General features: G+C 44.2%; 1 long non-coding RNA gene across 1 annotated transcript in view; it reads left to right on the top strand.

Moving 5' to 3' along the window:
• LOC142099401 (uncharacterized) overlaps positions 1–17865 on the top strand; it is a 174978-nt gene that overhangs the window by 27650 nt on the left and 129463 nt on the right. The window lies entirely within an intron of this gene.

The raw sequence follows: 17865 nt of genomic DNA, 5'->3' as shown, positions 1-17865 counted from the left end.
GCTTCCCTGCAAGCTTAACTGTTTCAATACTGCATATAAAAGCCTGGGAAACCTATACCAGTAGAATTATATTTATTGCCACAATTAGTACAATATTCGGTTGTTGGTAAACAATGACCTTTTGTTAAATCTCATTTGGATTTATGAGATACCAATCTGTAGAAAGTACTTTCATCCCTCTGAATTTGGGGTAAATTTCTTAATACGTGGTAATAAGGCTTGTTTTTTTTCACAGCTTATCAAAGCGATGAGGGGAAGTGCACATGTATGACCTGGCTAGCTGGTGCACACGTATGACCTGGCTAGCTGGTGCACACGTATGACCTGGCTAGCTGATGCACAGGTATGACCTGGCTAGCTGATGCACAGGTATGACCTGGCTAGCTGATGCACAGGTATGACCTGGCTAGCTGATGCACACGTATGACCTGGCTAGCTGGTGCACAGGTATGACCTGGCTAGCTGATGCACAGGTATGACCTGGCTAGCTGATGCACAGGTATGACCTGACTAGCTGATGCACAGGTATGACCTGGCTAGCTGGTGCACACGTATGACCTGGCTAGCTGGTGCACACGTATGACCTGGCTAGCTGATGCACAGGTATGACCTGGCTAGCTGGTGCACACGTATGACCTGGCTAGCTGATGCACACGTATGACCTGGCTAGCTGATGCACAGGTATGACCTGGCTAGATGGTGCACACGTATGACCTGGCTAGCTGATGCACAGGTATGACCTGGCTAGCTGATGCACAGGTATGACCTGGCTAGCTGATGCACACGTATGACCTGGCTAGCTGGTGCACAGGTATGACCTGGCTAGCTGATGCACAGGTATGACCTGGCTAGCTGATGCACAGGTATGACCTGACTAGCTGGTGCACATGTATGACCTGGCTAGCTGGTGCACACGTGATAAGTTCCACTTTGTAAAATAACATTTTTTTAAAAATTGTTAAGAATAGATTTTAATTATAAAAAAAAGTTAAAAATAGATTTAAAGTTTTTCCCAATAGAAAAAATGCTTTATTTAAATAAAACAGAAGAAGGATTGCTGCATTACTTGTACTGCCTGGATCCTTGTTAAATAGTCTTCGTTATATTTTGCAGGGGTTATGATTCTAATACTTAACAAAAATAACAGTGCCACTTAGCAATATCATATACTGTATATATGTTGTTATACATTATTTAACATTGTGAACACATGTATACTGTACACCATACTCACATTGTGGTCAGTAAAAATTAAACTGTGGTTAGTAAAAATAAAATACTATGTTTGCCATAAAAAAGGGTATAATCATTAGAATATGACACGCTACTGACTCTGGTGGAAAACACATGTCAAGATCAATGGTTTGTTTAAATAGGGAAATTAAATCCTTTTTTCCAATTTCCGATCCCCTCACATAAATTGAAGGAGTTGAATAACATATGCTGCTTCATTGTACAACTGTAAATGTTCTTTTTCTGTTATTATGAAAGAACCAGGAAATATCCGTCCGACTACCATCTGGCAACTTTAAATATGTAAATATCCCAATCTCAGATTAGTCACTTTTTAGGTTGAAGCGTCATTTACTTTAGGGCAGGGAACTGCAGGAGTTACAGCTGACATCACAGGGACTATTTTGTCCCTTTGGATTCAGCGCACTGATTTCACATGATCTAGTAGAAGTAAATATACCACTTTGGTGAGAAGAGAAAATGCTAAAAATAAAGAGGCATGGTAGCAACAGCGTTCTCATTGGCCGAACTAGTGCCAGAGTCGACAGCCCATTGGTGAGGAAAGTCTGCCAATAATAACTCAAGCTGTGTAATGCGTCAACATACGCAAATTGTCACGTAAATTCTGTATGCAAAGGCCGACGGGAGTTGTAGTCTATGTGGTGGTGGCTTACGTAGGTAGAAGCCTATGCATAGTTTATGGATTTGTATTGTTTCGGAGCTACAATTACATTACAAAAAAGGGATAACAAACTACACATTCATCTTCTGCTCGTATTTGTTTTTACTAATTGCTAAGATAATGATCCTTTACTCTGTATTGCAAGTTAATGCATATGATAGTATTATACGTTTAAATTATTTTTTTTGTTTGTGTTGGTAAAATACATTTCATGCCAGTACAAGGTAGCAGGATAATTCTTCTGACCAGAGGGTTAGAAATGACCTGATTACATAATGTTTCTCCGTGGTTGGTGAGCGAAGTTTGTGTAACAGATGACAAATAAAGAGGAAAATATTATGTGATAACAAGGTCCCTGCATTTTCATTAACATCGCCCAATATTTATAAATGGATGAAGATGGCAAGTATTAAGGATGAGCGGGCTCGGATTCCGCTAATCCGAGCCCACCCGAACAGTGCGGATCCAACGCATACTTGACAACTCTCCCTGAATGTCAGGGAGACTCCCTGAAATAGGGGTGATCTCCCTCACTCCCTGAAGAGTCTGGCATTCTCCCTGATGCTGAGCCAGTACAAGACGTAGTTGGCTTCGCCATCTGTGTCATGATGACACTGTTCAGAAATTGTGTCCTATGTCCATGTATTGATGCCTATGGAGGTGGCCATTTTCATGGAGACCAAGATTTAATCAAAGACTGACAGGGATAGGTAAGACAACATGACTTCAGTAATGGAGACAGAAATGTAAAAGACACTTCATTCTCTAGAGATTCATTAGTTGCTTTTCTTTAACGCATAGTTGCCTACTCTCCCGCAATGTCCGACCTCCCGGGAGAGCAGGGCGACCTCCCGGTTCTCGCCCCCGCAATAGATAAGTGGTGGGGGCGGGGCTTAATGGTGCAAATATTGTGTCATCTTAGCCCCGCCCCCTGCTGTAATTGGCCAAAATTGTGACAATTGTTTAGGGGGCAGAGCCAAAATGATGCGATTCCTCAAGCCCCGCCCCTGCACGCCCACCTCCCCGGGGATCTCCCTGAAGCCAACGAGGAAAAGTTGGCAAGTATGATCCAACGGGATCCGAGCACTGTTCGGGAACTTCCGGGCGCCAAACTAATCCAAACCGAGGCTATGACATCCAAGTCTCCAACTCACCTAGCGGCCGCCATCTTAATTTCGCCTGACATCAGGGAAGAGGGAGGGTGTGTAGGGTAGTGGTGCTCTGTCCTCGTGTCCAGTGCTCTGTCCTTGCTGAGTCCAGTGGTGCATCAGTCCAGTGCTATGTCCTTGCTGAGTCCAGTGGTGCATCAGTCCAGTGCTCTGTCCTTGCTGAGTCCAGTGGTGCATCAGTCCAGTGCTATGTCCTTGCTGAGTCCAGTGGTGCATCAGTCCAGTGCTCTGACCTTGCTGAGTCCAGTGGTGCATCAGTTCAATGCTCTGTCCTTGCTGAGTCCAGTGGTGCTTTTGTCCTGTGCTCTGTGCTGCTGAGTACAGTGATGCTTTTGTCCTGTGCTTTGTTCTGCTAAGTGCATAGTTAATTTAGAAGCATTAAAAAATCATTTAAAAAAAATATAAAAAAAAAATGTAAACAGTATAAAAAAAATTCTTGCAGTCCAGAAACATTAATACTGCAATCTATAAAAAATTATTCACTGTTCTTGCAGTCCAGAAACATTAATACTGCAATATATAAAAAATTGTTCACTGTTCTTGCAGTCCAGAAACATTAATACTGCAATATATAAAAAATTGTTCACTGTTCTTGCAGTCCAGAAACATTAATACTGCAATATATAAAAAATTGTTCACTGTTCTTGCAGTCCAGAAACATTAATATTGCAATCTATTAAAAATTGTTCACTGTTCCAGCAGTATTTAAAAAATAGTACTGTAATACAACGTGTGCTGCATATAATGGAGTATCAAAATTTGGAGGATAAAGTAGGGAAAGATCAAGACCCACTTCCTTCTAATGCTGAACCTGCTGCCACTATTCATAACATAGACGATGAAATGCCATCACCGTCGTCTGACAAGGCCGATGCCAAATCTCCTAGTAGAGGGCATGTAAAATCCAAAAAGCCAAAGTTCACTACAATTAGTAAAAAAAGAAAATTCAAATCATCAGAGGAGAAACGTAAACTTGCCAATATGCCATTTACGACACGGAGTGGCAAGGAACGGCTTAGGCCCTGGCCCGTGTTCATGACTAGTGGTTCAGCTTCACCCACGGATCTAAGCCCTCCTCTTCCCCACCCCTCTAAAAAATTTAAGAGACTTAAGCTGTCATCAATAACACAGCAAACAATTGTGCCTTCTAAAGAGATGGCATCACAAATCCCCAAGGCGAGACCAAGGGTGTTGGTGGTTGCGAAGCCTGACCTTCCCATCACTGTACGGGAAGAGGGTGCTCCTTCCACCATTTGCAGCATGCCCTCTGCATATGCTGGAAGGATCACCCACAGTCCAGTTACAGATTTGGCTAATGAAGGTGTAAATGTTGTACACCGGGAGGAGGATATTGATGTAGCTGGCACTGAGGAGGAACTTAACGAGGAGGATGCTGATGTGGTTATCATAAATGAGCCACCAGGGGGGGAAACAGTTGTTGTCCATGGGATGAAAAAGCCCATCGTCATGCCTGGTCAGAAGACCAAAAAATCCACCTCTTCTGTCTGGAGTTATTTTTATCCCAATCCGGACAACAACAAATGTATGGCCATATGTAGCTTATGTAAAGCTCAAATAAGCAGGGGTAAGGATCTTGGCCACCTAGGGACATACTCCCTTATACGTCACCTGAAGAACCTTCATAATTCAGTGTTTAGTTCAGGACCTGTGGCTAGGACCGTCAGCAGTCCAGGGACACCTAAATCCCTTGGTCCTGTTGGATACACACCACCAACACCCTCCTCGTCAACTTCCTCCATGATCTCTATCAGATTTAGTCCTGCAGGCCATGTCACCAGCCAGACTGAGTCCTCTTCAATACGGGATTCATCTGAGGAATCCTGCAGCGGTACGCCTACTACTGCCGCTGCTGCTGTTGCTGCTGGTAGTCGGTCATCTTCCCAGAGGGGAAGTCGCAAGAACGCTACGTCTTTCACCAAACAGTTGACCGTCCAACAGTCGTTTGCCATGACCACAAAGTACGACAGTAGTGTTATGTGCGTTTTGTCGCTAACCAATAACGATTGTCGAACCTCGATTTGTGTTTCCAAAGCACAAAGATTTATTCGCAATAAGTGGAAAAATATGCTCAAGCGAAGTAATAGTAAATACAGCCGTTACTTATCGCAGGCGCTCTGGATCCAGTGCAGTCATTCAATCCTGAAGTCTGGGGACAAGATGTCTGCACTCTGGATCACAAGCTGCTGCTTATATACTCAATCAAATACAGTAATACAATGAAGATGGTATAGCTTGCATCTATTGGTCCGGGTCTCAGGAATGTCCAAGGGGTCGTCAATCATTGGCTGGTTCATCCTAAGGAATCCAAAGGAGGGGGTCATCTCTGCAGGGGGTATGCTCTGCTCTTCCCGCCCGGATTCCTTAGTCTTAAGTAGTTCATAATTCTCTATCATTCATAACTTGCGTATGCACTCTGCGATTCCCTCGCAGAGTGAACCAAACAGTAGGATATGTAATAAGGTTCATTATGATACCACTCATGATGTTATTCCTTTAACCCATTCCGTGTATTTCACTAATATGCATGTAACTCTGATATAACATATAAATACTACTATATTTCAACATAACTGACTATGTGTTGCAATTACCATTAATGTGTACTATTTTATAAGTATGCGTGTTTGTGCGAATGTATGGTAAAAGACCGATTACTGTTGCTGCCACGTGTAGTGGATGCGTACGCCCTTTCACGCCGTAGCGTGCCCTTGTACGTCATAGCGTACCGTACGCATCTTTTCAGACAAAGACAACCAAGTTTGCTAGACTTTAATTGAAATGACTTTATCCAATTTGCTGACTTCGACAGTTCCACCCTTTGATAGTGCAATAAACTATCACCCAATCACCGTTTCAAGTTCAGGATTATACAATACTTCTTCACAGACCATGATCTCGGTATCTGGTACCACCCTTTCAGTCTCTTTCTCAGTGTTACTCTTATGAGACCGTTTTCCACACTTCAACACAGTAGGAACACATTTGACAACTAAACCAATTGCTAAGATGACACCCAGTATAAGGAGAAGGAGCTTACCTACACTCGCAATCATTTCCTGTACCCACTCCCCCAGACCGGAGAACCATTTTGCTGGGTTCAACCATGAGAACCAACCCGCCACCTTTTCCCCGACCTCATATAACGAAGAATTATGGCTCTTTCGAAATTCCCATTTCAGCTGCAAAATTTCATCCATCTTCCGGTCTATAACCTCTTTAGGGTCTTCCGTATTATTAGTAATGTACGTGCAACATTTGACACCGAACTGGGTGGCCAGTGTCACACAGTACCCACCAGTAATGGAGGTGAGATAATTTAGTACCAGTCTATGTTGCACCAACTCCTTCTTGTACGCTTGTAGCTCCCTTCCAGTATACCTGAAAGTGTCATCATACATCTCGGTGATATTATCTAATAATTTAGCTAGGTCTTGGATATATTTAAAGTTTAATGTTCCCCGAGCGGTCCTGGTGAGATCTAGAGCAACCATAACTTGGAAACCAGTAGTTTCGCTAATCAATTTTGTAGCTATGGGTTCCTCACCAGGAATCATATTTCTTTTGCCACGGTGTTCATACTGTGTGTGTGTGTATGTATGGTGGTGATGTAGTCTTGTGAATATCAACCATTTCTTCATGAGTAATCGTCATAATTTCAGGAACCAGTTTAGCTAAGAAACACAAGCCTTTGGAACTCGGAGTCACCCAGGAATAAGCTTTTCTTCCACAAACAAAGTACACATCCTCAGGGAGAACATAAGGGACGGTATGCCCATGAATTATGTCACACAGAGTTTTGATAAAACTACCCATGCCTAGTGTCTCCATCTGCTCTAGACATGTGTCGGCATTAATGACATTTTCACATTTATCTGTAGAGACCTTTCCAATGGATACCTTCTTATGTTTGGTTATACGCCCTAACTTGTGACTTCCATCAATATTCCTGCCTAGTAGTGACCTTGTGAGTCTCTCTCTAAAATGAGTGTGGCGAGCCATTGTCTGATCTGATAGGTCAGCCTCCCAATTCTCCAGGCGCTTTGCGTGAGATATGTTTAGGCACAGCAAAGATCTGCCTATGGAGTATTGTCGAAGCGTCAGACTAGGGGACCTAGTGTTATTGTACCTCCCTTCTATGGGCCTCCCACCCCTTAATTCGAGTACTTCGGATATGTTTAGAGGGAATGGCACTAGTCCTATGTTATGCTGCCCTTGAGGCACGTGAGAGCACACCCAACACTCGGTTTGGTTTAGCACCTTACCCACCAGGGAGTGATAATCCTCCAAAGGATGCCCGCCTATATTCAGAGTACTGGGGGACTGGCATCGTTGGATGCATCTCTCTTCAACTAGGGAGTTGCAGAACTTGCAGATACAATACTCATCAGACAATAGCCCCTCACACTGCCTCCGAGGTCCTGAGCTAGCAGACCTTTTCATAACCCCTGGACCAAGTTTGATAATGGGCTGCTCAGGATATTCTATTAACTTTTCTTCGGCCTCTATTTCATCCGTATCACTCCCAGAACTCTCCTCCGTCCTCCATTCTCCTTCACAAAAATAGAATGTCCTAGAAAAAGTAAAAACAAGGAAAATCCTGGAACAAAAGAAAAACAAAAACCGCCATTCCATCGCTGGAAAGATAGTTCTGAGGCAACGTCTCTGGTTCAGGTGTCTCAACTGCAGGCTTTAGGTCTCCCGGAACAGGTTCACAAGTGACAGTTCTATGTCGTCGGTCTGAGTCTTGTCTTGCACTTTCTACGGATTATGGACTCTCCTGCAGTGGGTGGAATGGACCCAAGTGTCTCTCTCTGCAACCTTCAGTGATGTAGTACTGGTCAGCAGCACTTGGTACGGGCCTTCCCAACGGTCTGTTAAACAACCCGAACGTAAGAAATTGCGGATCATAACATAGTCTCCAGGTTCAACATCATGACAGTTCGTTTCTGGCATACCAGGTGACAGCATTTTTAGTTTTTGTTGTTGTTGTTTCAGCTGTCTACTCATTCTTATAAGATATTGTACAGTCACTTCATTATTACACTTTAAGTCGTCTTGTGGACTCACGATCAAATGAGGTTGTCGTCCGAACAGTATCTCAAAGGGGGACAGATTAAGAGGAGGTCTAGGAGTGGTTCGAATGCTGTGGAGGACCAACGGCAAAGCCTCAGGCCATGCCAACCCAGTTTCAGCCATTATCTTACCTAGTTTGTTCTTGATAGTACCAATTACTCTCTCCACCTTACCACTGGCTTGTGGTCGGTAAGGGGTGTGAAGTCTGCTACTGATTCCCATGAGTTTACACATATTTTGGAAGACATCACCAGCAAAATGGGTACCCCTATCACTTTCAATGATTCTAGGGATACCGAACCTACACACAAAGTCTTGTACGATTTTCTTTGCAGTGAACACAGCAGTATTAGTGGCTGCCGGATATGCTTCTACCCAACCGGAAAACACATCAATACACACTAACACATACTTTAGATTCCTGCACGGTGGTAATTGGATATAGTCAATTTGTATTACCTGGAAAGGTCCGTCTGTAGGAGGGATGTGGGATGGCTCAGTTGGAATAGTTTTCCCAACATTTTTCCTCAAACAAGTAAGACATGACATTGCTTTCTTACCAGCTTGAGAGGAAAATCCGGGAGCACACCAGTATGCTCTCACCAGTTTGCACATACCTTCTTTACCCAGGTGAGTCAGGCCGTGTGCTGCTTCAGCCAGGCTTGGATAGTATGTTCGGGGAGCTACAGGCTTACCTTGTCCATCCCTCCAGAGTCCTGAGGACTCTTGACCACATCCCTTCGCCTTCCAGACCGCCTTCTCCTGCAGGGAACACAAATCTTGCATTTCAATTAATTTCTGCGTGTCTAATGTCTGAAAAACCATCATAGTCTCGGTCGATACAGTCATAGGTTGCCCTGCTGCCCATTTAGCAGCTTCGTCTGCCCTGTTGTTGCCCAATGACACTGGGTCTTCTTCAAAGGTATGGGCTTTGCACTTTATGACGGCTACTGTTCTGGGTAACTGTATCGCTGTCAGAAGTCCTTTTATGTGTTGTGAGTGTGCCACTGGTGTACCTGCTGCTGTCGTAAAGTTTCTAAGACGCCAAAGGGCCCCAAAATCGTGCACTACCCCGAAGGCGTACCTAGAGTCAGTATATATATTGGCTGATTTACCCTCTGCCAGTTCACACGCTCTTTTTAGTGCTACTAGTTCCGCCACCTGGGCTGAGTGAGGTGGACCAAGGGGTTCAGCTTCTACCACATCCTGATCGTCTACAACAGCGTAACCAGTACATAGCTCTCCTGTCTCTGTCTGTCTATGGCAACTTCCGTCTGTATAAAACGTAAAATCTACATTTTCTAAGGGGGTGTCACGTATGTCGGGCCTTGCAGTAAAGGTCTGATTCAGGTGTTCCATACAGTCATGCGTGTCAGTATTCTTGCCTAACTCATCATCAACCAGGCTCTCCTCACCTCCCACCCTTTGTGTCTCTTGAGACACATACGGAAGGTATGTAGCTGGATTTAGGGTGCTACATCGTTTGATGGTGATGTTTGAGGGTGCCATCAGGGCTAGTTCCCACTTTGTGAATCTAGCTGAAGAAACATGTCTGGTTTGGGCTGAATTTAACAGAGCTGATACAGCATGGGGTGTATAGATGGTTGAATTATGTCCTAATACTACATCCTCGCTCTTACTTACTAGAAGGGCCGTTGCTGCTACACTTCTGAGACATGTTGGGAGTGACCTTGCCACATTGTCTAATTGTGCACTGTAGTATGCTACCGGTCTACTAGCGTCACCATGTTTCTGTGCGAGGACACCTGCTGCACAGCCATCAGCTTCTGTACAAAATAGCTCAAAAGGCTTTTCATAATCAGGTATTCCCAATGCAGGTGCTCTTGTCAGACTATCTTTAAGATTAAAGAACGCTTGCTCTGACTCTTCTGTGTGTACGACACGTTCTGGTTTTGAGGAAGAGACTAGCTCCTGCAATGGTAATGCCAGAATAGAAAAACCTGGGATCCAGGACCTACAGTATCCACACATCCCCAAGAAAGTACGAATTTGCTTCTGGCTCTGCGGCAGGGTCATGTGTTGTATGGCCTCAATTCTGTCGGTTGTCAGGTGTCTTAGCCCCTTAGTGAGGCAGTGTCCTAAGTATTTGACCTTAGTCTGACATGGCTGTAATTTATCCTTTGCCACCTTGTGCCCTGTTCGTGAAAGATGAAGCAACAACAATTTAGTATCATGTAAACATGACATAAAAGAATCAGAGCACAACAACAAATCGTCCACATATTGAATTAGAACAGACCCATTGTGGGGTTGAAAGGATTGCAAACAGTCATGTAAGGCTTGGGAGAAAATACTGGGGCTGTCAATGAACCCCTGGGGTAGTCTGGTCCATGTGTATTGCACTCCCCTGTAGGAGAATGCAAAAAGGTATTGGCAGTCAGGGTGAAGAGGGACTGAGAAGAAAGCAGAACATAGATCAATGACAGTAAAATGACTGGCAGACGGTGGAATCTGCATGAGGATGACAGCTGGATTCGGCACTACGGGGAATTGGCTCTCAACAACTTTGTTAATTCCCCTTAAGTCCTGGACTAATCTATAGCCCCTCCCCCCACTCTTCTTCACAGGGAAAATGGGACTATTTGCTGTACTGGCTGTACGAATTAAAATCCCTTGTTGTAACAGCCTCTCAATAACAGGATATACCCCTAGTTCCACCTCCGGTTTTAATGGATACTGTGGGATTTTTGGAGCTATCCTACCACTTTTTAGATTGACCATGACAGGGGCTACGTTTGCCATCAGTCCAGTGTCCTGTCCATCTCTGGTCCATAGGGAACCTGGTATTTCCAGCAACATCCCCTTTACTTGAGATGGACTTTGTTCTATAACAGGAGAGTGTAACATTAACCTTTGAGGGGTGTCCAATATGTCCTGTACCTCATGTGCAACCTTCTCGGGTATATCTAGGAACACACCATCTGAAGTACAGTATATGACACATCCCATAGCAAGTTAGTAGGAGCCGCTGCAGCCAAGAGAAACGAATGCTTAGTATGCAGAGGCCCGATAGTAACTTAGGCGGGTTTAGTTAGAGGATAATGTAACACTTTTCCCGTCACCCCCATAGCTGGAACAGTTTTGCTGGTCACCTGTAGATTGAAAGGAGAGGTTATCACAGATCGGGCCGCCCCTGTATCTACAAGAAAAGTTTGTTTCCTGCCAGCTATGTCAACTATCATTGTTGGTTCTTCACTCTGACTCTCAGTTAACCTTACTGGCTGTAGAATACAGGTATGACCTGACCCCTAGCGCTGACTATTGATTTCCCGCGCAGCATTTGCTGCCGTAATATGCGCGGGTAGATGTGAGTCTTCTAGTCTATGTGAATCCTTTCTTGGAGGATATCTATGTGACCCACCCCTATGTGTATTGAGTCTTTCTTTATTACAATCTCTCCTGTAATGTCCTTCCTCGTTACAGTTGAAACACCTGACCACTTTAGGTTTCCTGTTATATGGGTTGTATGCTGGTGGTCGTGTGTGCACCCCTTCTAGAGCCTGTATACTTACCATCATTAACTTATCACTTTTCTCTTCCCTTTTTCTAAAAAGGTTCTTGTCATGCTCCACAGCAGACTCCCTAAGGAAGTCTACCGTGACGCCTCTCCAATTAGGTAACGTGGTTTGTACTCTAGTCTTTAAATTTTCCCTAAGGCCATCCATCAGTACCCCTACAGCTACCTCTCTGTGATGTGGGTCCTCACTTATGTTGGATATCCCAGTAAATTGTGCGATCGCTGTTATAGCTCTAGCAAAGTAATCTGAGGCAGTTTCACTATCCTTTTGTTTAATGGTGAAAATCTTACTCCAATTTACCACTACTGGAAAACAGATGGCTAAGTGTTTGACAATTTGTTCTATATTCCGTTGGTTAATCTCATCAGTCAAGGTGTCATCTTCCTCCAACAAACAATCTCCAATAAATTTTTGTATGTTAGTATTGGGAGGAAGACACGCCCTCAACACTACCCGCCAATCCTTACTGGTTGGTTCGTGAGCATTCCCTAAGTCTTTAACAAATTTCTGACATTTAGCTAACTCCTTTCTAGGGTCCGGGAATTCAGTCATAATGGAACGTAATTCTGATCTAGTCCAGGGACAATGCATTGTAACATTTCTTAAAGGAACTACACCATCCTTATCTGGTTTCCCATTGGGAACCGATATTGTACGGACCGGGAACACACCCTCTGGTATACTAACTTCAGGGGACGCTACAGGATTTACAGGCCCTAGATTTAGATCACTCCTAGTGATCACGCTACTCTCACCTATCTCAGCCATTTTCTCATACTTGCGCTGAGCCTCTAGTACATTAACAGCATGGGCAATGGCCGAAATCACAGTGGGTTCATCTTCATTTTCAGATACACTTGATTGAAACTGATTTAAAACAGGGTACAACTTAGTAATTTTTCTATTTTCAGTTTTAACAACGGCTGTACTTACCCCTCCCGCCACATAAGGTGGCGGGGGCGCGCTTGCGCTGGGTTCGCCACGCTTCGCAACGGTTACATCCGCCTTGCGCGCGCTTTTCGTCACGCCTACTTCCGGTTTGCATTCGCTGCTCTGCCACGTGTTACTTTCCATTTGCCACAATTTTAAACAATCATTATGTCTATTTCTCTTTTTCGTTGACTTGATCAACCATATTTTATCTTTTACAGTATTTAGTACCTCTGCATTAAAACTCCCTATTGTTGGGAAAGGCCTATCACAAGCTTTGGTCATCCCGACCCACGTGTCACAATACACAGTTGCATATGCACCATATTTCTTACACATGAGAAACCTCGCTGAACCAATAGGGCCTTCCTTAGGCAGTACACTGACCATCTCTAGCGTATGCTTAGCACCCATGTTGAACAATATACCTTCTACCCGGAACGCAGACACACCGCAATGCTCTGTTCTTTCCACCTAATAATTTCAACTCTGTTGATATACTCACCGCTAGAGATCTATAATGCTCGGTGAACGTATTTCCTTTAGCCGCGCTCACTCGCTTTTCTCGCCCCTGGCGAGGGTCCCTAATACAGAAATATCACTGTGGGCCCCAAGGGCTATCAGCTCCTCGATACCCTGGCTCAACCACAAAAATCTGCTGAGTTTATTATCGCTGGGAGCGCAAAGTCGATACAATCAACCTGCCTTTCCAGTATAATTCCTCCTAGCTGCTTCACCAATTCGCACTAACGGTGCGACCGGATCGCACTGCCTACTAATACTAATTATTAGCAAACCTTGCGATCTATTGGTAGCGCTTTGCGAAAACCCAGTTTTCGCATTCGGTATACCTGCCCTGTATACTGTCCTTCAGTTGGGCAATCTGCCTCGTCAGACAGCAACTGAGCACAATCCACAATAAAACAGTGTATCTACGTTACAGCATCACACACTATACACCTTTTCTGCGCAGAAAATCAAAAGTTCCCAACAATAGTAATAATGTCTCAGAGGCTTTCACAAGTAATTATACTATGCATGTATAATAACTATCAAAACGATTGTTTAACCACGTGGCAAGTTTACCGGAAGTTCGCGTACGCACAGCAGGAAATACACATACGCTAAGCAATGCAATACAGTTAAAACGCACAATGACAGAAAAAAGAAACAGTTTTCTCTTTTGTCCCTAGGTTCTAGTTAGCGTGCCCTAGATAATGCAAAACGGACATTCGGTTTCACAACACAGAGTAAAATTCAGGTTTTGAACACCATGCGTTCTTACCCGTTTATGACGCGTCTCCACCCTTTGTTGAGGAACCGAAATCCGTTGGTCTTGCGTATCATCGGCAACGAAACCTCCAAAGCTCACGAGCCCCCAATTGTTATGTGCGTTTTGTCGCTAACCAATAACGATTGTCGAACCTCGATTTGTGTTTCCAAAGCACAAAGATTTATTCGCAATAAGTGGAAAAATATGCTCAAGCGAAGTAATAGTAAATACAGCCGTTACTTATCGCAGGCGCTCTGGATCCAGTGCAGTCATTCAATCCTGAAGTCTGGGGACAAGATGTCTGCACTCTGGATCACAAGCTGCTGCTTATATACACAATCAAATACAGTAATACAATGAAGATGGTATAGCTTGCATCTATTGGTCCGGGTCTCAGGAATGTCCAAGGGGTCGTCAATCATTGGCTGGTTCATCCTAAGGAATCCAAAGGAGGGGGTCATCTCTGCAGGGGGTATGCTCTGCTCTTCCCGCCCGGATTCCTTAGTCTTAAGTAGTTCATAATTCCCTATCATTCATAACTTGCGTATGCACTCTGCGATTCCCTCGCAGAGTGAACCAAACAGTAGGATATGTAATAAGGTTCATTATGATACCACTCATGATGTTATTCCTTTAACCCATTCCGTGTATTTCACTAATATGCATGTAACTCTGATATAACATATAAATACTACTATATTTCAACATAACTGACTATGTGTTGCAATTACCATTAATGTGTACTATTTTATAAGTATGCGTGTTTGTGCGAATGTATGGTAAAAGACCGATTACTGTTGCTGCCACGTGTAGTGGATGCGTACTCCCTTTCACGCCGTAGCGTGCCCTTGTACGTCATAGCGTACCGTACGCATCTTTTCAGACAAAGACAACCAAGTTTGCTAGACTTTAATTGAAATTACTTTATCCAATTTGCTGACTTCGACAGTTGTCACCCTATTGCAAAGCGGATAACTGCGATTGTAACAGCTATGTTGGTGTTAGACGTGCGTCCGGTGTCCGCCATCAGTGGAGTGGAATTTAGACGGTTGATGAAGGTATTGTGTCCCCGGTACCAAATCCCGTCGAGATTCCACTTCACTAGGCAGGCGATACCCGGGATGTACAGAGAAGTACAAAAAAGTGTCCTCAGTGCTCTGAAAAATGCGGTTGTACCCACTGTCCACCTAACCACCGACATGTGGACAAGTGGTTCAGGGCAAACGAAGGACTACATGACTGTGACAGCCCACTGGGTAGATGCATCGCCTTCCACAGCAACAGCAACAGCTGCATCATTAGCAGCATCTCCACAACGGCTGCTCGTTCCAAGGCAGGCAACGTTGTGTATCACAGGTTTTAATAAGAGGCACAACGCTGACAACCTCTTAGAGAAACTGAGGGAAATAATCTCTCAGTGGCTTAACACACTTAGACTCTCCTGGGGATTTGTGGTGTCAGACAACGCCAGAAACATTGTGCGGGCATTACATATGGGCAATTTCCAGCACGTCCCATGTTTTGCCCACACCGTTAATTTGGTGGTGCAGCATTACCTGAAGAGTGACAGGGGTGTGCAGGAGATGCTTGCGGTGGCCCGCAAAATTGCTGAACACTTTCGGCATTCTGCCAGTGCCTACCGCAAACTCGAGCAACATCAAAAAAGGCTGAACCTGCCCTGCCATCACCTCAAACAAGAGGTTGTGATGCGCTGGAACTCCACCCTCTATATGCTGCAGAGGATGGAGGAGCAGCAAAAGGCCATTCAAGCCTACACAGCCACCTACAACATAGGAAAAGGAGTGGGGATGCGCCTTAGCAAGTGCATTGGAGACTGATTTCCGTGTTGTGCAAGGTTCTCCAGCCGTTTGAACTTGCCACACGAGAAGTCAGTTCCGACACTGCCAGCTTGAGTCAGGTGATTCCCCTGATCAGGCTGTTGCAGAAGCAGCTGGAGAAAGTGAGGGAGGAGCTGTTAAAGCATTGCGATTCCACCAAGCATGTAGCTCTTGTGGATGAAGCCCTTCGTACGCTTTGCCAGGATCCGAGGGTGGTCACTCTTTTAAAGTCAGAGGAATACATTCTGGCCACCGTGCTGGATCCTCGGTTTAAAGCGCATGTTGTGTCTCTGTTTCCGGCGGACACAAGTCTACAGAGGTGCAAAGACCTGCTGGTCAGGAGATTGTCCTCTGAAGAGGTCCGTGACATGCCAACAGCTCCTCCATTTACTTCAACACCTGTGGCTGCGAGGAAAAAGCTCAGTTTTTCTAAAAGACCCACTGGCGGGGATGCTGAGAACATCTGGTCCAGACTGAAGGACCTGCCAACCATTGCAGACATGTCTACTGTCGCTGCATTGGATGCTGTCACAATTAAAAAAATGGTGGAGGATTACTTTGCTGACACCATCCAAGTAGACATGTCAGACAGTCCATATTCTTACTGTCTGGAAAAAAAGACAGTTTGGAAGCCCCTGTACAAACTGGCTCTATTTTACCTGAGTTGTCCCCCCTCCAGTGTGTACTCGGAAAGAGTTTTTAGTGCAGCGGGGAACCTGGTCAGTGAGTGGCGAAGGAGGTTGCTTCCGCAAAACGTTGAAAAAATGATGTTCAGAAAAATGAATGATCAATTCCTCAATCAAGAACAGCACTGCCCTCCAGAGACTACAGAGGGACCTGTGGTTGTCGAGTCCAGCGGGGACGAATTGATAATGTGTGAGGATGAGGAAGTACACACTGAAGGGGGCGAGGAATCAGAGGATGAGGATGAGGACGACATCTTGCCTCAGTAGAGCCAGTTTAGTTTGTACAGGGAGAGATGAACAGCTTTTTTGGTGTGGGGGCCTAAACAAACCAATCATTTCAGCCACAGTAGTTTGGTAGGCCCTGTCGCTGAAATGATTGGTTTGTTAAAGTGCGCATGTCCTATTTTAACAACATCAGGGTGGGTGGGAGGGCCCAAGGACAATTCCAGCTTGCACCTGTTTTTTGGCCATTATGTGCTCCTTGGGGCCTAGTTTTTCAAACTGCCATCCTGTCTGCCACTGCAGTCCCACTCCTAGATGGGCCACGTGTTTGTGCCGCCCACTTGTGTCGCTTAGCTTAGACATCCAGCTACCTCGGTGCAACCTTTTGGACTAAAAACAATATTGTGAGGTGTGAGGTGTTCAGAATAGACTGGAAATTAGTGGAAATGAATGTTATTGAGGTTAATTATAGTGTAGGAGTGAAAAAAAACCAAAATAATTGCTTTTAGCACTTTTCATGCTTTTTTTAAAAAAAATCAGAACCCAAAACCCGAAATCAGAACCAAAACCTTTCGTGGGGTGTTTTGGCAAAACAAATCAGAACCTAAAACCTCAAGCTAATCAGAACCCTAAACCCCAAAAGTGGGCGGTGCACACCACTTTTTTTTTCATCTTGGGTGTTGGATAACTGTGAAATTCCTTTGCTGCCCATAGATTGCCTAAGTTTTAAGACTTAAAAATACCAAGGAGTTCATGATTTAGCCCTCCCTACACATATGCAAAACTATGGCACTCAGTAAACATATTTGACCCCATAATTCACTGTGTAATCTATTTTAGTATGTCCTACTTTTTGTTATATCTAATGCTATTGCTAAGGGTTATTTAATACTTTGCAGCAAAGAACAATGTCACTAATGTCATTAGTCTGTTTCCAATAGACTTGTGAATGCGGATATCTGGTTGGTTCTTGGTTTCAGCACATAATTGCTCTTGCACCTATTTATTTCATAATTTTCTATGCAGTAGAAATAAGTTGCTGGACAAATGTACAATCTGATTGATGATTGCTTTTTGATCTATGTTATTAAATACACCCAAAGTCAGTTATAACAATATGGATGGAACACTAGAAGTTATCCTTTAATTGCTCTGTCGGTTTTATTTCATGCCTGCATATGTACTATCTTGCATTTGGT

Source organism: Mixophyes fleayi, chromosome 8 (genome assembly GCF_038048845.1).
Source record: "Mixophyes fleayi isolate aMixFle1 chromosome 8, aMixFle1.hap1, whole genome shotgun sequence".
Taxonomy (NCBI): Eukaryota; Metazoa; Chordata; class Amphibia; order Anura; family Limnodynastidae; genus Mixophyes; species Mixophyes fleayi.
The sequence above is the reverse complement of the archived record's forward strand: the minus strand, read 5'-3'. Positions and strand labels throughout refer to the sequence as shown.